The 22,094-nt window shown below is 43.6% G+C and overlaps 1 protein-coding gene across 1 annotated transcript in view; it reads left to right on the top strand.

Annotated features, from left to right (window-relative positions):
* The window catches only part of LOC126095334 (ras-specific guanine nucleotide-releasing factor 2-like), a 1,914,760-nt gene that overhangs the window by 211,264 nt on the left and 1,681,402 nt on the right, over positions 1-22,094 (top strand). The gene's annotated exons all lie outside the window — the stretch shown is intronic.

Below are 22,094 nucleotides of genomic sequence, written 5' to 3'. Positions count from 1 at the left end.
TGTCCCAGAACATGGACACCATCATTTTTTCAGCACTGGCGGTTACCCGAAATTTTGTTGGTGGCGGTGAATCTGTGTGCTTCCATTGAGCTGACTGGCGCTTTGTTTCTGGATTGAAAAATGGCATCCACGTCTCATCCATTGTCACAACCGACGAAAATAAAGTCCCATTCATGCTGTCATTGCGCGTCAACATTGCTCGGCAACATGCCACACGGGCAGCCGTGCTGTCGTCCGTCAGCATTCGTGGCACCGACCTGGATGACACTTTTCGCATTTTCAGGTCGTCATGCAGGATTGTGTGCAGAGAACCCACAGAGATGCCAACTCTGGAGGCGGTCTGTTCAACAGTCATTCGGCGATCCCCCAAATTAATTCTCTCCACTTTCTCGATCATGTCGTCAGACCGGCTTGTGCGAGGCCGAGGTTGTTTCGGTTTGTTGTCACACGATGTTCTGCCTTCATTAAACTGTCGCACCCACGAACGCACTTTCGACACATCCATAACTGCATCACCACATGTCTCCTTCAACTGTCGATGAATTTCAATTGGTTTCACACCACGCAAATTCAGAAAACGAATGATTGCACGCTGTTCAAGTAAGGGAAAGTCGCCATTTTAAGTATTTAAAACAGTTCTCATTGTCGCTGCCGGCGGTAAAATTCCATCTGCCGTACGGTGCTGCCATCTCTGGGACGTATTGACAATGAACGCGGCCTCATTTTAAAACAATGCGCATGTTTCTATCTCTTTCCAGTCCGGAGAGAGAAAAAATCAGAGGCCTTAGAACTTGAATGCACCTCGTACTGAGCGAAAATACAAAAGAGGGATCTAGGATCTGTAAATGGAAACCTCTAAGTGTAGGCGTCATCATTAAGTCAGTATAGAACATGATCCTACAGACTTTACAAGGTCTTGACGTCGGCCTGTAACTCAGGCGTCTTAGGAGCGTCGGCTCCGAGCGGTACCTGCCCTTTCAGAGCGATACCGGCTCGCACGCTCACGTTGCCGGGCCGCACTGGATAGTGGCGCGCCTGCACCGATGGCGCAACAAAAGTGTTGAGCAGCTTTACTAGTGGATAAACAAATGCAAACATATTACACAGCTTGCAGGGTGGTGTGAAGTTGAAGCGAAGTGCCCTGGCTGTCTGCTCCTGATGAAATGGGGCGAGCCTGTAGCGATGCTCGTAGAGCTCTCCGGCGCCGGCTAGAGGGCGCTGTCGTCGGTGTCTGTCGTAGTGCCAACCTAAGCCGTGGCATCGTAGCTACCGATAGCACACTCGGCAACAGTCCCTGGCCACAAACTGATGAGGAACTGACGCTGACAAGACGCCGCGACCATTCCCAGAGGACTGTGACGATTGTGCACACTGATGATGCCGGTTATGGTGAAGGTTACTTCGTCGGTAATGGGAACTGATGATATCCCATAACTATGGTGGTCAGGTGCAAAAACCATCGTCAAAATCCTTCCCGTAGAGGAAAATGCGCTGCTGATAATCCTTGCACTCACTGTAGACGATAGGTTTTAACATTTTTTAAATGTTCGGATGATAAGTTGCCGTCTCTTTATCTAAGAATAGATGATGAATGCAGCTAGCCGCTATCTCTTTGTAATGTCTTGTCTGTACAGACGTGTATCTGTTGCCTTCCCTTCACATTCACACATAAATGTATACGGTAAAGTAAGGCCTCTTGGCTGATCCGTGATAAGACAGGCGAAAAATTAGACTAATGGAGGACTGTTAGTATTATCTCTATTTTCATTCGCTCTCTCTCTCTCTCTTTCTCTCCTTTATCTATGTACAGTTTTTAATACAATATTTCATTACGTGAAATCAGCCAAATAGGATCTTTGGTGGAGTAGTTCGTCTTGGTAATCAGCGGCTGGCTTGCTGTAAGAGATCTTTACGTTTATTATTACTGTTAAACACTGCTGTCAGTCGGGAGAATCAATCGTTTGGACAATTTGTTCCTTTTACGAAAGATTGCGAATTCCAGATGTGTACGAAGCCTTTTTGGACGATTTAACGCAGACTCAGTTATTGCAGGCTCTCTTCGACACACCTGAAACTTCCCCACTAATTACAGGGCCAACGTGATCATCAAATGATTCAGAAAAAACTCATTCGTTCATTCACTCCAGAACAAAAAAGTCACAAACCTTATTTATGGAGGAAATTGTGTATTAAATCTATCTCCATTACATGTCCAGATCTCCGGTGATTCCACGCCTTAATTATTTTCCTTTTACAGTCGCTTTCTCCTCAAACAAACCGCTAGCGGCACAAATGTTAATTGGCTCGCTTCAGCGAGAAGAAAAGCAGAATATGTATCTCTCAGAAACAGGTCAATCCCTCAACAGATACTCCAGAAGCTGTCCTAGTTACCACTCTAACAACCATGGAGAATGCATACATGCATCTCTGTTATTTCAAAGAATAAACGCACTAGAAAATACTTTGGCGTCGTCGAGCTGTCGCCGCATATATTACGAGAAAATCAGATCAGATAACTTTTCCAAAGTGAATTAATGTGGATGGTTTGATTGAAAATGATTAATTGGTGCGTGGTAGAGGGTATTTTCTGTGGGGACATTACAAGGTCTAGTACCCGTTGTCATGCAGGATACTTTGGCTTACACCATGTTGGCGGGCCACTTGCCTGGAGCCTGTACAAGGGTTCGCCTCAGTATCCTCTGGAACCCTGTTCTCCAAATCTGGTGTACGCGTTGACCGCCGTCTCCCTCCATTTTGCCTGTCTGAAAGACCCAACATCACACAAACGCCCGAAGACGCCAGAAATGTTGTATGATACGATTGGTGTATTTGGGTATTTGTTTTGGTACAGCCGTGCTGCCTCTCGACCGTTGGCCGTACACAGACACGATATTGGCTTGTTCACAACATGAACATCGGACTATCTGCTGCTTATAGAACGCTTCGTGAATCAAACAGCCTGCAACACACAAGGAATACACAATATGTGGTCAGAGGAACTTTCATTCATCAGCGCCATCTACCGTGGCAACGAAGCATTTCCGGACACATGTTTATATGACCTTTTTTTCCTCCATTTCCAGTCTGAAATCCGTCGCTGCAATTTGTTTCATTAACGTTCAGCTTGCATGGCGTTCCCAGTTCCCTTGATGTGATAAGTAAATTGAATATATATTCTGGTATGACAGGGTCTATAAGTTGGAGAAGATTCTTGGTCGTTACTTCTATACCGACGCGGAGCGAAATGGTCAACGAGTACAGTGCAGAACACGGTGATACGGGCAAGTACTCTTAAGTAACACGTCCACTGCGTACTCTGATCACTGTGAAGAGTCGACAAACGACATGATAAGATTCATAAAACAGCGATGACGTCATGAGGAAAAACGGTACAACCTCTCCGTAAAACAATCAATATCAGAGCCATAACGTCGCTTCGGCAGCCGGCGACCGTGGACGGGCGGAAAACTGCAGCTGCTGGCGCCGACAGGCAATTTTCCGGTCACCGGCAACGGTGGGTGGGCGAGGGCACGTGGATGGGGATGGCGGGGGGGGGGGGGGGGGGGGAGTCTGGAGTCTCCAGGTCTCCAGGAGCGCAGGTCACGGCGATGGCGGCGCTTCGCGGCCGTCAGAGGAGAGGAAAAGCGACCACCGGAGCAAGCTGCAGCGGAAACCTCCCCACTGACGGCGACCTACGGACAAGCTTCCGCAGCACAAAATAACTTCCATTGATGTGTATCTGCAGGAAATAAATTAATGTTAATACGAAACTACACGAAACTAACGAATGATTCGTGTAATGAGTGCTATCTTATGAACAATCCCATGAAATGCAAATTCTGGAAGCGAATTATCCAGACACACCTTTAACAACTTCAGTCTCTGGTCGGCTCATCACACGAGGCCTCTTGAGCGATTGGGTGTTGGTAGTTATCAGTGGCCCACCCAAGCCAGTGGCAGGAAGAGAAGAAAATTTCGAGAGGTCCATCTCGCTCCTACGAGCAGCTAGAGAAACGAAGGTCCACCTAGACAGAGCCCCGCGTGCCTAGTTAAGCCTTATACGGCTGAGATGCTAGCAGGTTCCCAAGAGATTGCCCGCTAAAGACTGTTTCACCTCAATAGCCATGCATACATATCATCAACGTGCACCACACCCTGACACTGAAGGTTTATTTACAGACGTCCTCGCGATCCGGGTGGTCGAGACAAGATCTCCATTCCACGTGACGCACAACGTTCCACTGCCGCGCCCGACAGTGATCGCTGAAGTACGCCCAGAGCTTACGGTGACAGGGGACTAACGGCGCTTACCAGAACCCACCTCGTCAAGCCCGTACCCCGCAATCGAATGGTGAACCCATGAGGGCACGAATATTATTGAAGTATTAGCTGCACATATATGTTTCAGAAATGGAGTAAGAGATTATCGTGAAACTGATTAACTGTTTTAAGTCAGATCCATCATCGAAAACATTAAGCATATCCTTGTGTTTTACGAAATTGCTTGAGTGGGTTGGTATTAGTTGTTGGCTCATTGTAAAGCACCTTAGAACTTGCAGCTTCAGAGGTGATTTTATGCGGTGACATTGGGATACCCGAGGCGAGCGCTTTGGCGCCTCTGCAACCTGTAACATCGGCTGGGATCTCTGATGGCACTGCGCCCTCGGATTCGGACGCCCCTGCCCGTCAACACTCGCCTGCGGTGATTGGCGAACAGTGGCGTGGTCGCGAATCCCTGGGCGGCAGGCGAAAGTTGGTGCTGGCCGCAAGGCTGTAACCTTACGCCTTCGTCACTGGTTAGAGATACTACGCCTCCGTAACAGGCTCGAGGTACTGCCCACTGCTGAAAGTACTTTTGAGCCAGCAAGGGCGGCTTCGCCTGTTGCGGCAGTGGCCGGTCTTCCTGAGAGGTCAGGAGAGGCGCAGAGGTTCGGTTTGCTTGTCATTGGGAGCTCCAATGTTAGGCGGGTGACAGAGCCCCTTAGGTATGTGGCAGCTAAGGACGGGAAGAAAGCCAATGTGCACTCCGTGTGCATACCGGGGGGAGTGATCCAACATGTGGAAAGGGTCCTTCCGGCTGCCATGAAGGGTACAGGGTGCAGCCAACTGCAGCAGGTGGTGGCTTATGTCGGCACTAATGGCGTGTGTCGCTATGGGTCGGAAGAGATTCTCTCTGCTTTCCGGCGGCTATATGAGTTGAAACGTCCCCTTAGAAAAATTATACATGACTCTGCTTAAACTGACACACAATATTTTTAGCGCAACGCAGTCTGACTTTCAATAATCCCTACAAAAGAATGACCCTGGCTAACATTAACCTATACCTTTCACAAATCACTTACCTCACAAAAATCTTCGTTACTCGAACTATTGCAATACAGCGAGCGCCACTACTGCCAGCTAAATAAAAGATTCCAACTACTGAAGGCACTAACTACTGATAGGCATAGTTAGCAAATGAAAGATTTTGATAGAGAACAGACAATGTATTTACCTTAAAAGTGTTCAAAAGTCATAATATATATAGCAGTTTATGACATCCATTCTTACAAATGTACTATTTCTGATGGACACATGTCCAGATCATCCGCTCTCAAAAGTCCGCCATCTCTCTCCTCACATCCACCACTGCTGGCGGCTCACCTCCAACTGCCGAACGCTACGCGCTGTTCACATCCAGCTGCCGCTGCCCAACACTACAATGGCAGACAACAATGCAAACTAGCCACAGACTGAACACAGCACAGCCAGTGATTTTCATACAGAGCACTATGTGGCGTTACCAATAAAAAAAACTATACAGTCTACTTACAGAGTTAGTGAAGACTGCCAGGCACAGCTCATCATCTGCAGCATCGTCGACAGGACCGATTGCGAACCTTTGGTACAGAGCCGAGTGGAGGGTCTGAATCAGAGGCTCAGACGGTTCTGCGACCGTGTAGGCTGCAGATTCCTCGACTTGCGTCATAGGGTGGTGGAGTTTCGGGTTCCGCTAAATAGGTCAGGTGTTCACTACAGACAGGAGGTGGCTACACGGGTAGCAGGGGCTGTGTGGCGTGGACTGGGCGGTTTTTTAGGTTAGACAGACCGGGAAAGATAAAAAAGGGCTCCAGTCTCAAAGGGTACAGGGCAAAGAAACCACAAGAATCTACCAAGCAACAGTCGGTATTGTAGTTGGAAATTGACGTAGCTATGTTGGAAAAGTACCAGAGCTTCAAGCGCTGATAGAAAGCACTGAAGCTAAAATCATAGGAACAGAAAGCTGACTAAAGCCGGAGATAAATTCTGCCGAAATTTTTACAGAGGCGCAAATCGTGTTCAGAAACGATAGATTAAATAAAGTAGGTAGTGGTGTGTTTGTGTCTGTTGGTAGTAGTTTATCTTGTAGTGAAGCTGACATTGATAGTTCCTACGAATTACTATGGGTAGAGGTTATACTCAACAGCCGTACCAAAATAATTAAATGGCTCCTTCTGCAGACCCCCCCTCCCCCCCCCCCCCCGACTCAGATGATATAACAGCTGAACGGTTCAAAGAAAACTTGAATCTCATTGCAAATAAGTACCCCACTCGTACAGTTATAATTGGTGGAGACTTCAATCTACCCTCGATTTGTTGCCGAAAACACATGTTCAATGCCGGTGGTAGACACAAAACATATTCCGAAATTGTACTAAATGCTTTCTCAGAGAATTACTTTTAACAATTAGTTGATGAGCCCATACGAATTGTAAATGGTTGCGAAAACACACTTGACCTCTTAGCCACAAATAATCCTGATCTAATAGAGAGCGTCATGACGGATACAGGGATTAGCGAACAGAAGGTCATTGTAGAGAGGCTGAAAACGATATCAACCAAAACCGCTGTAAATAAACGCAAAATATATCTATTTAAATTCCCTTGATGCCTTCCTAAGATAGTCTCCATTCCTTCCAAGCTAATTATGTAAGTGTAGACCAATTATGGCTCAAATTCAAAGATAAAGTATCGACAGCAATTGATAGATTCATACCACACAAGTTAGTAAGAGACGGGGCATCCACCATGGTACACAAAACACTTCAGAACACTGTTGCAGAAGCAACGAAAAACGCATGCCAAATTCAAAAGAACGCAAAATCCCCAACACTGGCTAAGTTTCAGGTAAGCTCCAAATTTAGTGCGAACGTCAATGCGAGATGCTTTTAATAGTTTCCACAATGAAACATTGTCTCAAAATATGATAGAAAACCCAAAGAGATTCTGGTCGCATGTAAAGTACACCAGTGGCAAAAAACAGTCAATACTGTCACTGCGCGATAGCTATGGAAAAGTTACCGATGATGGTGCCACTAAAGCGTAGTTACTAAACACAGCTTTCCGTAATTCCTTCACGAACGAAGACGAAGTAAATAATCCATAATTCGAAACCAGAACAGCTGTTAGAATGAGTGAGATAACAGTAGATATCTTAGGTGTTGCAAAACAACTCAAATCACTTAAGAAAGACAAGTCTTCCGGTCCAGATGGTATACTAATCACTTTCCTTTCAGAGTATGCAGACACAATAGCGCCTTTCTTAGCCATCATATACAATCGTTCACTAGACCCAAGGTCTGTTCCTAAAGACTGGAAAGTAGCACAGGTCACACCAATATTCAAGAAGGAATATAGGAGTAACCCATTGAATTGCAGACCCATATCACTGACCTCAATTTGCAGTAGGATTTTGGAGCATATACTGTACTCGAACATTATGAATCACCTTGAAGAACATCACTTATTGATAAATAACCAACACGGATTCAGAAAATTTCGTTCTTGTGCAACACAGATAGCTCTCTATTCCCATAAAGTAATGAGTGCTGTCGACAAGGGATGTCAGATACATATTCCTAGATTTCCAGAAGGCTTTCGATACCGTTCCTCAAAAGCGACTATTAATCAAATTGCGTGCATTTGGAGTATCGTCTCAGTTGTGTGACTAGATTCGTGATTTCCTCTCAGAGAGGTCACAGTTCGTAGTGACAGACCGTAAATCATCGAGTAGAGCAGAAGTGATATCTGGCGTTCCGAAAGGTAGTGTCATAGGTCCTCTGCTGTTCCTGATTTACATAAATGATCTAGGTGGTAATCTGAGCAGCCTCCTTAGATTGTTTGCAGATGACGCTCTTATTTACCTTCTACTAAAATCATCAGACCATCAATTCCAATTACAAAACGATCTAGATAAAATTTCTGTATGGTGCGAAAAGTGGCAATTGGTACTAAACAAAGAAATGTGCGAGGTCATCCACATAGGTACTAAAAGAAATCCGATAAATTTTGGGTATACGATAAATTGCTCAAATCTGAGGGCTGTCAATTCGACTAAATACCTAGGAATTATAATCACGAGCAACTTAAATTGGAAAGACCACATAGATAATATTGTGGGGAAGGCGAAACAAAGACTGTGCTTTGTTGACAGAAAGAAGATGCGGCAAACCCACTAAAGAGACAGCCTACATTACACTTATCCGTCCTGTGATGGAATATTGCTGCGCGGTGTGGGATTCTTACCAGGTAGCATGGACGGAGGACATCGAAAAGGTGCAAAGAAGGGCAGCTCGTTTCGTGTTATCGCGCAATAGGATTGAGAGTGTCACTGATATGATACGTGAGTTGCGGTGGCAGTCACTGAAACAAAGGCGGTTTTCTTTGCTGCGAGATCTGTTAACGAAATTTCAATCACCAACTTTCTCTTCCGAATGCGAAAATATTTTATTGACACCCACCTACGTAGGGATAAATGATAATAATAATAAAATAAGAGAAATCAGAGCTCGAACGGAAAGATTTACTTGTTCGTTTTTCCCACGCGCCATTCGAAAGTGGAATGGTAGAGAAGTAGTATGAAAATGGTTCGATTAACCCTCTGCCAGTCACCTAAGTGTGAATTGCAGAGTAACCATGTAGATGTAGATGTAAGAAATAACCTCAATCACAACCAAAGAATGAATAAAACTACGCTTCAGTTCAAAGACATTTATTTTTGTATAATTCTTTATCAGTTTGACACTCCACATTGCTTCCTTTACGTTCTAAAATTACGAGTTTGATCGAAGATGACGCCTTGTAAATTGAGCACCTTGTTGGGACGTAGACTTACAGATATTTTATTCCTCCCATCTCATACTACTTGATTTTATATTTGTGCCTATTAGTTTCACGCTTCTAAACTGGCCTGAATTGTTCGCCGAACATCAAGTTAGCGCAAGGAACCGTAGCTGAGAATTATTTACAACAGTATTTGACAGCATATAAGAGCTTTTGTGTCCAACATTGAGTTTCATTCTGCCAGTGTTGTGTGAACTGGAAAAGCAATTTACAGTAACCTTCTTTCTTTCCACAAACAGTCAACTCCCGACCGCATGTTTGGCGAGGATTGTAGCTGCTGCAGATTTATGAGTGCGCCAGAGCAAACTCATTCTCCACGGGGAACCGCCGCAGGGCAGGGCAGCAAACGGTCCGTCATGTTTACTTGTTTGCTTACGTCTATTGCAACGTAAACATTACTGAAGCTCACCAAGGCATTCCCATCTGCTCGACAACCTCTGCCAAGAGCACAGAGAGCTAGCTTCCCACGATTTAATTTACTCTGACTTTAATTTGGGTCTTAAAGTAGACTGGCAACTCAAATATCTTTGAAGTTTTTTAATACAAATACTGTTGTTATTATAACACAAAGTATGTTAAAATGTGTCACTTATTGCCAAAGGACAAATAAACTATCGAATGTGTGATGCCGTCAGAAGTACATCTCAGGTGTAATTGAGGATATAATTTACCACTAATTACCACTAGTTACTCGTGAATGTAATTGCTAGTTGGAAGGAGGAAATCTTTTAGATTTTCATCTGCTGATTTTTTTGTTTTGGAGAAAACAAGATACGTAACTGAATCTGCTCCTTTTCCTAACCTATACAAGTTATCTCACAACCACTATAAACCTCTATTCAGAACACGAGCTCTTCGCTGCTGACACAATGGTACTAATTAAGTGACAGAGTAGAACGCACCAGGCACAAACCACTTGATAGCTCTCAACGACCCTCTCATTCCATCCTCAAACACGTCTTAATCTGACCATTATTGTGTAATTTACACAAATAAAAACTAACCTTTTCTATCAGAAATACCCGTTAGTGGCCATACACCGTATGAAAGAGCATTTCAATAATTCACTGGGGTCCACCTGGATAATTTCTTGAAATGGTCTCATCAAACGAATAAATTGCTGAAAAAACCACTCGGGCATGTAATGTACTTAGAAAAGCCGCTCACTGTTTTTACTTGGACGCAATGGCGCTAATTTATTTGCATACTTTCATTTCCTTCTTCATATATTATAGACGAATATAATAATTAACGATAGTTACTTATTAATGTCCCTAGTAGAAGATGGTTTGTTACCTTGTCTCATTCAACATCGTAGAAGAATCTGTTTCTTGATGAGCTGTACATAGCCTGGCGAATTAATTAACAGTTGCACGAATATAATGAAAGAGTAAATTGAAACGGTTCGATTCAAAAATATAATCTACCATGTCTCTTTCACAAGCGCTAAAGTCATAACGTCCATGTTTCCGATCTGTTTCATTGAAAGGATAGACACAAGGGACAACTGGAATTTTAATGCCATCAGCGTTGAGTATATTATGGACGGAGGAAAAAATGTCGTATTAAATCACCAGTGGCCTTGTGTAAGGGACGATCACAGGGATTGTCTCTGACTAAGAGGTCCCGTCGAATTACAAAATCAGAATAAGGTCCAACCCTCTCAATCGCCCTACATGTTGTAAAAGGCGGCTGCGTGGTGTTGTATTATTAATCGCATTTAAAAATGGCTCTGAGCACTATCGGACTCAACTGCTGCTGTCACAAGTCCCCTAGAACTTAGAACTACTTAAACCTAACTAACCTAAGGACATCACACACATCCATGCCCGAAGCAGGATTCGAACCTGCGACCGTAAGAGTCGCGCGGTTCCAGACTGTAGCGCCTAGAACCGCTCGGCCACTCCGGCCGGCAATCGCATTTACATGATAGTCAAACTCTGTTGCGTCATCCAGATTTAAGTTGTCGCTGGCTTTTCCATATAACTTCCGACGTATTCCCGGTGGTACTTTCAACAAGGCATATGCGATTCCCGTCTTCATCCTTGGCCAACTGAGTACCACTGCCAAACCTCTGGTGTGTAATTTCTCTTAACCCAACAAACCAATTATGTACATACCACCTTTTTTAAGAACTAACCTCAAAATTTTTGAGAGTAAAGATAAATGAATAACGCTAAAATTACGCCCCGAGACGTAGCTGTTAAAGTGGGGAATTTACCTGTAACACCATATTACTGGAGTAGTATTTTGGTTGTGATCGTGAGCTGACTGCTAATATTTTCCAGGATACAATTTAGAAGCCTACAACTTAAAGTAACTGAAGGGGCCGAACCGAGACGATGATTAATTTCAATACACGCATTTACTCGTAAACTCATTCACGGGATCAATAGGTAAAATAAATAATCAAAAACCTGTGACAACTAAATCTATCCCGATTTGCATAAAGATGAAGAGGAAAGCAATGTCAGTACCCTAACAATTTAACTACTTCAGGTCGTCTTAAGAATTTAGCCCCTCCCGTTTTTTAATGAAATTCTGACCGGTGCCTGTAAGTTGGTGGCTAAAACCCAAAAATCCATTACCAGTTCAGGAGGAGATGAGGCAGGCGATCGTCCCAGAATCCACAAACGTGACATCAGATTGAATTACTCAGCCAGTCTGCGAATTACGCTCAGCGTAAGCACGGTTGCGACTTCGAGCTGCGCGTTGCACACGTGCTGGCCCCTACGAGAAGGTAGAGCTGTCAGCACGTTTGCGGGTTGCGGGACTCCAGCATCTACCGCGCTCCTATGCCAAGGGGGGGGGTTACACAAGAGGCCATCGTCATCAGGAAAAACAAAACTGGCGTTTTACGGAACGGAGCGTAGAATGTCAGATCCCTTAATCGGGCAGGTAGGTTAAAAAATTTAAAAAGGGCAATGGAAAGGTTAAAGTTAGATATAGTGGAAATTAGTGAATTTCGCAGCCAGGAGGAACAAGAGTTCTGGTCAGATAAATACAGGGTTATAAATACTAAATCAAATATGAGTAATGCAGGAGTAGGTTTAATAATGAATAAAAAAAATAGGAGCGCGGGTAAGCTACTACGAAGAGTATAATGAACGCATTACTGTACCCAAGACAGGCACGAAGCCCATGCCTACTATAGCAGTACAAGTTCATTTGCCAACTAGCTCCGCAAATGACGAAGAGATTGAAGAAATGTATGATGAGACTAAAAAATTGTTCAGATAGTAAAGGGAGACAAAAATTTAATAATTCATGGGGGACTGGAATTCGATAGTAGGAAAAGGAAGAGAAGGAAAAGTAGTAGGTGAATATGGAATGGGGGTAAGAAATGAAAGAGGAAGCCGCCTGATAGAATTTTGCACAGAGCGTAACTTAATCACAGCTAACACATGGTTTAAGAATCATAAAAGAAGGTTGTAAACGTGGAAGAGGCCTGGAGACACTGCAAGGTTTCAGGTAGAGTATACCATGCTAAGACAGAGATTTAGGAACCAGGTTTTAAATTGTAAGACATTTTCAGGAGCAAATGTGGACTCTAACGACAATCCATTGGTTACGAACTGTAGATTAAACCTGAAGAATCTGCAAAAATGTGGGAATTAAAAGAGGTGAGTTCTGGATAAACTGAAAGAACCAGAGGTTTTAGAGAGTTGCAGAGAGAACATTAGGGAACGATTAACAGGAACAGGGGAAAGAAATACGGTAGAAGAAGAATGGATAGTTTTGAGAGATGAAATAGTGAAGGCAGCAGAGGATCAAGTACTAAAATTACGAGGGCTAATAGAAATCCGTGGGTGACAAAAGACATATTGAATTTAATTGTTGAAAGAAGAAAATAAAAAAATGCGGTAAATGAATCAGGCAAAAAGCAATGCAAGCGTCTCAAAAATGAGAACGACAGGAAGTGCAAAATCACTAAGCAGTGATGGCTAGGGGCAAATGTATGAATTAGAGCTACATATGACTACGGGTAAGATAGATGCTGCCTACAGGAAAATAAAGAGACCTTTGGAGAAAAGAGAATCACTTGTATGAATATCAAGAGCTCAGATGGAAAACCACTTCTAAGCAAAGAAGGGAAAGCAGAAAGGTGGAAGGAGTATAGACAGGGTCTGTACAAGGGCGATGTACACGAGGGCAACATTATTATGGAAATGGAAGAAGAAATGGGAGATATGATACTGCTTGATGAATTTGACAGAGCACTGAAAGATCTAAGTCGAAACAAGGCCCCGGGAGTAGAAAACATTCCATTAGAACTACTGATAGCCTTGGGAGAGCCAGCCCTGTCAAAATTCTACCATCTGGTGAGCAAGATGTATGACACGGGCGAAATACCCTCAGATTTCAAGAAGAATATAATAATTCCAGTCCCAAAGAAAGCAAGTATTGACAGGTGTGAAAATTACCGAACTATCAGTTTAATAAGTCATGTGTGCAAAATACTAACACGAATTCTTTACAGACGAATGGAAAAACTGGTAGAAGCCGACCTCGGGGAAGATCAGTTTGGATTCCATAGAAATGTTGGAACACGTGTGGCAATACTGACCCTACGACTTATGTTATAAGGTAGATTAAGGAAAGGCAAATCTAGGTTTCTAGCATTTGTAGTCTTAGAGAAAGCTTTCGACAATGTTGACTGGAATACTCCCTTTCAAATTCTGAAGGTGGCAGGGGTAAAATACAGGGAGCGAAAGGCTATTTACAATTTGTACAGAAAGCAGATGGCAGTTATAAGAGTCGAGGGACATGAAAGGGAAGCAGTGGTTGAGAAGGGAGTGAGACAGGGTTGTAGCCCATCCCCGATGTTATTCAATCTCTATAGTGACCGAGCAGTAAAGAACACAAAAGAAAAATTTGAAGTAGGAAACAAAATCCATGGAGAAGAAATAATAACTTTGAGGTTTGCCGACGACGTTGTAATTCACTCAGAGACAGCGAACTACCTGGAAGACCTGTTTCATTAAAATACCTTGCGAACCGCCAACCAGCTTCGGGTTCTGGAGAATTTACTAAGCAGAAGAGTGGTACCAAAGACCTGTAGGCACGAATAACCAACTGAGAGATGACATCCACGAGCTGCCACTGTAACTAAGAAAACAGAGATTTTATTTGAACTCTGCATTTGGCACTCTTAGTTCTGATCCATTTTGGACTGGCCTGTTTTTGGATGAATCAGGCGAAGGCTATTGCTATCATTATTAACATTCATTTGGAACTGTTAGTGCTATGACCAGGCCATTTTAAAGTTCTTATTCTTATTTTATTTTTTTATTTAATGAGCGTTTTATTAATGTGATTGCGTATTATTACTGATTTTTATTTATGGTTTGGTTTAGCGATTCCTTTTTTCTGCTTGCTCGTTTTATTTGAGTCCTTTTCATTATGTTTGCGGTAGTTTTGAAGTCTATATTGCTTACTGTTCTTCGTGAGTCGAAGAATACCGTAATTCCACATGCGTTTCGCAGCAGCAGATCTCGTTGAGCCTCTTTGCTGGTACTTCTCCACCTGAAATCGCTAAAGATAATTTATCGCTCTACTTAAATCGATCGGTACAGCCAAGTTCTATGCTGTGTCATGTGTATGGAATGCGGCGTCCAACTTTATTTCGTGAAATTATTTAAGACTTGGGAGAAATATTCTCGACGACTCCCAAAACCGTGTAAAACTGCAGGTTCGCACTATCAAACCACACAACACTTCCGAAGAACTTGCGTCTTTATAATCACTGAATATTTCTTTTGAAATGATTAAGGGTTATGAACTCTACACACCTGATACTCCTTTTGTGCTTTTATATGTATTCATTTTCTTCAACACCATAAAAACATAGATTACTGCTTTAATGGCGGCTTCCAACAATCTCCTCTCAATCCGACATAAAACACCTCTCTTCCAATGTACAACATGGAATAATTTCCTCTTTGCCATAGCTTAATACAGTCTGTATATCTTTGTTATCGGGTCCGCACGTAGATGCTTAAATTCCACAGAGTAGTTATCTCTGACGCAGGTATTTTACATTTATCGTCGTATTAACAGTCCGTCGCACTTGATTTATGGGTTTTTGCATTAAGAAACGCTACACCATAACTGCGTGTTCTTGGTTGCTGTGGTAAGTGACTCAATGGAGCTACAACATGTGATATGGTAGTTCAGTTTCTTACAAGACTGACGAAAATATTAGCTTAACTTGATACAGTTCTTTTCCATAGGAGTGTTTGTTAATTTACAATTGCCATTTACTATTACTATATCACATGATTCTTTTCTTTAAGTACAACGTTCAACATTTTAAAAAGTACTTTTCTATCTGAAATTTGAATAAGTCTCTAGTCGCAATTGATAATGTTGATTGCTTCAGATGAGGTCACGAACTCTGCAGAGCGCTTTCATGCTCTGTTCCGTACTGACCTTCTTGTGAGGACGCTGCTGTGATGAGAAAAAGGGGTTGTGTGTCTTGTTTAGCCTCTCGCATTCGTCGATTTGCTGAGGTGCTGCGAGACATCGCTAGTCCCTGAGGTAACGACGCGTGTTGCCTACAGCGGGGTGGCATCACAACTTTTGGACGACACCGTAGTAACAAACTCATTACAAGATGGCATAGTGCGACAATTTTCTTTAAATAATATCTCGTTTAATTATTTCTCGCCGGCCGTTGTGGCCGAGCGGTTCTAGGCGCTACAGTCTGGAGCCGCGTGACCGCTGCGGTCGCAGGTTCGAATCCTGTCTCGGGCATAGATGTGTGTGATGTCCTTAGGTTAGTTACATTTAAGTAGTTCTAAGTTCTAGGGGACTGATGACCTCAGAAGTTGAGTCCCATAGTGCTCAGAGCCATTTGAACCATTTGAATTAGTTCTCAGTACTAAATCGTTTTCTTTATGAACTAAATGAAGTGACAATGAGATTATTCTATTTTGAACTGACTGCAGTGTAGAGTTATTTTACTAATTACTGCATGAAACTGAGGTGGTTGGTTATGCTTTGTTTTATGATTTGGTATTCTCTGGTGTTTAGTAACGCTTGCAGCGGCGGATATTATTATCACAGACAGATGGATATTCTAGTGCCACGGTCATGATTTTTGTGCTCGTAAAGCAATATTTCCAGGGGATTTTTCTTTAGGCACTTAATGGCAGCGCTTCACTCGAGTCAAAATATATATGATTAAAGATATTCAGGGATATGACAAAAATATTCGAAGCAAAAAGTGCTAGAATACATGGGCTATAAAATGCATAGCCTGTCTTCTACTGCAGTATGTCCAATAGAAAAAAGAAAAAAATGTGTGTAGTAACAAGCGGCTCTAAAACGCGTACCGTAATACGTATGAGCTCGTGTTGGGTAGAAGAGATGTACAGGGCTATTACAAATGATTGAAGCGATTTCATAAATTCACTGTAGCTCCATTCATTGGCATATGGTCACGACACACTACAGATACGTAGGAAAACTCATAAAGTTTTGTTCGGCTGAAGCCGCACTTCAAGTTTCTGCTGTCAGAGCGCTCGAGAGCGCAGTGAGACAAAATGGCGACAGGAGCCGAGAAAGCGTATGTCGTGCTTGAAATGCACTCACATGAGTCAGTCATAACAGTGCAACGACACTTCAGGACGAAGTTCAACAAAGATCCACCAACTGCTAACTCCATTCGGCGATGGTATGCGCAGTTTAAAGCTTCTGGATGCCTCTGTAAGGGGAAATCAACGGGTCGGCCTGCAGTGAGCGAAGAAACGGTTGAACGCGTGCGGGCAAGTTTCACGCGTAGCCCGCGGAAAATTGGCTCATGCCACAACTGGAGACCGACAGCGCCAACTTCATCTTTCAGCAGGATGGTGCTCCACCGCACTTCCATCATGATGTTCGGCATTTCTTAAACAGGAGATTGGAAAACCGATGGATCGTTCGTGGTGGAGATCATGATCAGCAATTCATGTCATGGCCTCCACGCTCTCCCGACTTAACCCCATGCGACTTCTTTCTGTGGGGTTATGTGAAAGATTCAGTGTTTAAACCTCCTCTACCAAGAAACGTGCCAGAACTGCGAGCTCGCATCAACGATTCTTTCGAACTCATTGATGGGGACATGCTGCGCCGAGTGTGGGAGGAACTTGATTATCGACTTGATGTCTGCCGAATCACTAAAGGGGCACATATCGAACGTTTGTGAATGCCTAAAGAAACTTTTTGAGTTTTTGTATGTGTGTGCAAAGCATTGTGAAAATGTCTCAAATAATAAAGTTATTGTAGAGCTGTGAAATCGCTTCAATCATTTGTAATAACCCTGTATTTCACATTAGCGAAGATGAACGAGTGCCCATAGCTCTTAAGGTATGCATTCTGGAGCCCACGTTTACTAGACTTTTTGCTTCGAATGACCGTTTCTGTCATATCCCTGAATACTGACCTCTCGTCCTGGGACGGCCTGTATAAACTTACACCTCTCGTAGCTACGGCACTGAGAGGAGCGGAAGATTGTGCAGTGTGAGCACGTGGAAGGCGGCGAACACCTAGATTGGGCCGGGCGTTTCTCAGGCCCTCTGTGGCCGTGCTGATGTGGGGGATGAGATTGGCCGCGGCGGGGCAGGCGCACGTGACCCGCTGTGCAGAGGAGCAGCGGGGTGTCAGGTGGCAGGGGGCAGCGGGCAGCGGGCAGGGGGAGTTGGCGGCACTTCACACGCTCTGCACGTTCCTCCCCACCCACCTACAGATAAAGTCCTTCCCTCACAACGCTACTTTTCGTATAACCTCTAAACGATCCTGCCTCAGGTTATTGCTACTGTTGGGGGCTTTGGATGCTACACCATCACTCTTTATAACTTCTGAATTGGCTGGAAGAGATTTTTGTGTTCTCCTTATATCTGCCATGTGAAAGTCTGTTCACTTCTAATTACTCCACTTGGAAATATTGCTCGATTGCTTGATGGGCTGAAGTTGCAATCTTCCTCATCCAGTTTTTCTTGTATGATGAATGCTGTTGTTGGCAGGCGTCTTATACAATGATGTGTTGGTTGATTGATCATTTCCAGCCGGCTGCCCCCAAGTTTTGATAGCCGGAAATTTCTGTGCTGTGAGAGGGTTCCTCCAGTATCGCGGCCAGAGCGCAGCCGAGAATGTTTCTTTAAAGGTATAGCGGGTGAAAAGCAGCGAATGCAAACTGTCAAGAGGGTTTACTATCGAAAGTACCTTAGCAAATCAATATACACTGCCCAAAAAATAAAATTAGTACATTGTCTCCGAGATTTCCAGATCACTCAATGTTCATTATTACAGCTTCGCATATGGTATACATGAAATGATTACATTTACGCTACTGGCCATTAAAATTGCTACACCACGAAGATGACGTGTTACAGATGCGAAATTTAACCGACAAGAAGAGGATGCTGTGATATGCAAATGATTAGCTTTTCAGACCATTCACACAAGGCTGGCGCCAGTGATGACACCTACAACGTGCTGACATGAGTATAGTTTCCAACCGATTTCTCATACACAAACAGCAGTTGACCGGCATTGCCTGGTGAAATGTTGCTGTGATGCCTCGTGTAAGGAGGAGAAATGCGTACCATCACGGTCCCGACTTTGATAAAGGTCGGATTGTAGCCTATCGCGATTGCGGTTTATCGTATCGCGACATTGCTGGTCGCGTTGGTCGAGATCCAATGACTGTTAGCACAATATGGAATCAGTGGAGTCATGAGGGTAATACGGAACGCCATGCTAGATCCCAACGGCCTCGTACCACTAGCAGTCGAGATGACATGCATCTTATCCGCACGGCTGTAACGGATCGTGCAGCCACGTCTCGATCCCTGAGTCAACAGATGGGGACGTTTGCAAGACAACAACCATTTGCACGAACAGTTCGACGACGTTTGCAGCAGCATGGACTATCAGCTCGGAGACCATGGCTGCGGTTACCCTTGACGCTGCGTCACAGACAGGAGAGCCTGCGATGGTGTACTCAACGACGAACCTGGGTGCACGAATGGCAAAACGTCATTTTTTCGGATGAATCCAGGTTCTGTTTACAGCATCATGTCGATCGCATCCGTGTTTGGCGACATCGAGGTGAACGCACATTGGAAGCGTGTGTTCGCCATCGCCACACTGGCGTATCAACCGGCGTGATGGTATGGGGTGGCATTGGTTACACATCTCGGTCACCTCTTGTTCGAATTGACGGCACTTTGAACAGTGGACGTTACATTTCAGATGTGTTACGACCCGTGGCTCTACCCTTCATTCGATCCCTGTCAAACCCTACATTTCAGCAGGATAATGCACGACCGCATGTTGCAGGTCCTGTACGGGCCTTTCTGTATACATAAAATATTCAACTGCTGCCCTGGCCAGAACATTGTCCATATGTTTCACCAACTGAAAACGTCTGGTCAATGGTGGCCGAGCAACTGGCTCGTCACAATACGCCACTCTTGATGGTATCGTGTTGCAGCTGCACGGGCAGCTGTACCTGTACACGCCATCCATGCTCTGTTTGACTCAATGCCCAGGGGTATCAAGGCCTTTGTTACGGGCAGAGGTGGTTGTTCTGGGTACTGATTTCTCAGGATCTATGCACCCAAATTGCGTGAAAATGTAATCACATGTCAGTTCTAGTATAATATATTTGTCCAATGAATACCCGTTTATCATTTGTATTTCTTCTTGGTATAGCACTTTTAATGGCCAGTAGTGTACATATGAACGATACAAATGGTTCTGAAGTATCAGGTATCGACCCACGGTGAAACAACAATATTAGTACGACCTACAATGCAGGCGCCAACATCGGCAAACAGTCAATTGTACAGACAGCGTATAATGACATGGGATAAGTAATGATACACCTCTCTCGACCTGTTCACGTAGTTCTGTGAGAATTGTTGGTTGACGAGTAGCACGAATCACTTCTCGTACCGTCACATCCCACACGTGCTCGGTTAGAGATATGTCCCTGAGATGAAGGTGGAACTTTCACGTCGACGACCAGAACCATATGCCTCATAGACATTGACGATCCTGACGCCACTAAACGTGAGAGCCACCATACCTCTGGCATCAGGGAGATAGGCAACTGCATCAGCTAGGATACCGTCATCTCATTTTTAGACGTTTGTATTTCCTATCGCCTGCTTCATTTACAGCATTTATATATTTTCTCCTTAACAAGTTAAATTCAGTATCTCTCGTGATAACCAACGATTTCCACTAGGTCTTGACTTTTGCCTAATTTATCCTCTGCTGCCTTCACTATTTCGTCTCCCAAAGCTACCCATTCGTTTTCTGAATCTTTTTCTCTGCTGTAATCAGTCATCGCCTAATGCTCCCTCTGAAACTCAAAAACCTCTCGTTTTTTTTTCTAAAGTTATCGAGGCCTCACTTCTTTAATTTCCAACCTTGTTGCTATTTCTTCGGTTTTCATCTACACTTCATTGCCAATTAATTGTGATAAGAGTTCACATTTACTATTGAAAATGTTTCAGATTTTAAAACCTGGTTCCGAAATCTCTGTATTGGCATTAATAATCAGTCTGAAAGTTTCCTGTGTCTCCACGTCTCTTCCACGTATATAACCTTCTTTCATGATTTTGAACCAAGTTTAAACGATGATTAAATTAATACTCTGTGCTAAATTCTATCAAGCGGCTTCTTATGTGATTCCTTTCCCCCAGTCCATATTGATCTACTGTTTCTCTTTTTTTTTCTGCTATCGAATTCCAGTCCCATGACGCAATTAAAATTTCGTCTCCCTCAACTATCCCAATAATGTTTTTTATTTTATCATGCATTTCTTCAATCTCTTCGTCATCTGCGGAGCTATTTAGTAAATAAACTTGTACTGCTGTGGTAGGCATGAGCTTCGTGTCTGTCTTGGCTACATTAACGCATTCACTATGCTGTTTGTAGTAGCTTACCCGCGCTGCTATTTTTTTATTCATTATTAAACCTACTCCTGCTTTACCCCTATTTGATCTTTTATTTATAACCCTGTATTCGCCTGACGAGAAGTCTTGTTCCTCCTGCCACCGAACTTCATTAATTCCCACTATATCTAAATTTAATATATCCATTTTCCTTTTTTAATTTTATAACCTACCTGTCCGATTAAGGGATCTGACATTCCACGCTCCGATACGTAGAACGCCAGTTTTCTTTCTCCTGATAACGACGTCTTCCTGAGTAGTCCCCGCCCGGAGATCCGAATGGGGGACTAATTTACCTCCGTAATGTTTTATCGAAGAGGACGCTATCATAGTTTTATCATACAGTAGAGCTATATGCTCTCGGGAAAAATTACGGCTGTAGTTTCCCCTTGCTTTCATCCGTTCGCAGTCCAGACCAGTCAATCATCCAGACTGCTGCACCTGCGGCTACGGAAAAGGCTGCTGCCCCTCTTCAGTAACCACACGTTTGTCTGGCCTCTCAATAGATACCCCTCGTTGTGAGCTCTGCAAGATCTATGAGCTATTTTATATTAACATGACAAACCCTAACTCTAGGGCTATATTTTAATTTTGACACATGGATCTATGCCGACAATTGTAAAAACAGCGATGGTACATTAGTCCTCACTAATGTAAAATTGTTACCTTCTGAAGAAGATAAATTTATATTTGTCGAAACCTAGGTAAAGAATTTCTTTATCCATTGCAACTGGTTGGCTGTTAATAATTTTATTACGTGAAACCGTTGCTGTTGTGCAGCTATGTTTAAAATATTGAAGATAGCCCTCCGTCGTGGTTGCACCTACGGTACGGCTATCTGTATCGCTGAGGCACGCAAGCCTCCCCACCAACGGCAAAGTCCATGGTTCATGTGGGATCCTCTGCCGCTATCGGAATATAATCGCTCTTGTTCACACTCGCCGTATGCCTGGACTTTTAGCTCCTCTTGACTTCAGCCAGGCGTTCGATCGAGTCGTTCCTGTA

This window comes from Schistocerca cancellata, chromosome 8, assembly GCF_023864275.1.
Source record: "Schistocerca cancellata isolate TAMUIC-IGC-003103 chromosome 8, iqSchCanc2.1, whole genome shotgun sequence".
Taxonomy (NCBI): Eukaryota; Metazoa; Arthropoda; class Insecta; order Orthoptera; family Acrididae; genus Schistocerca; species Schistocerca cancellata.
Note: the sequence above shows the minus strand (reverse complement) of the source record. Positions and strands in the feature narration are given on the sequence as shown.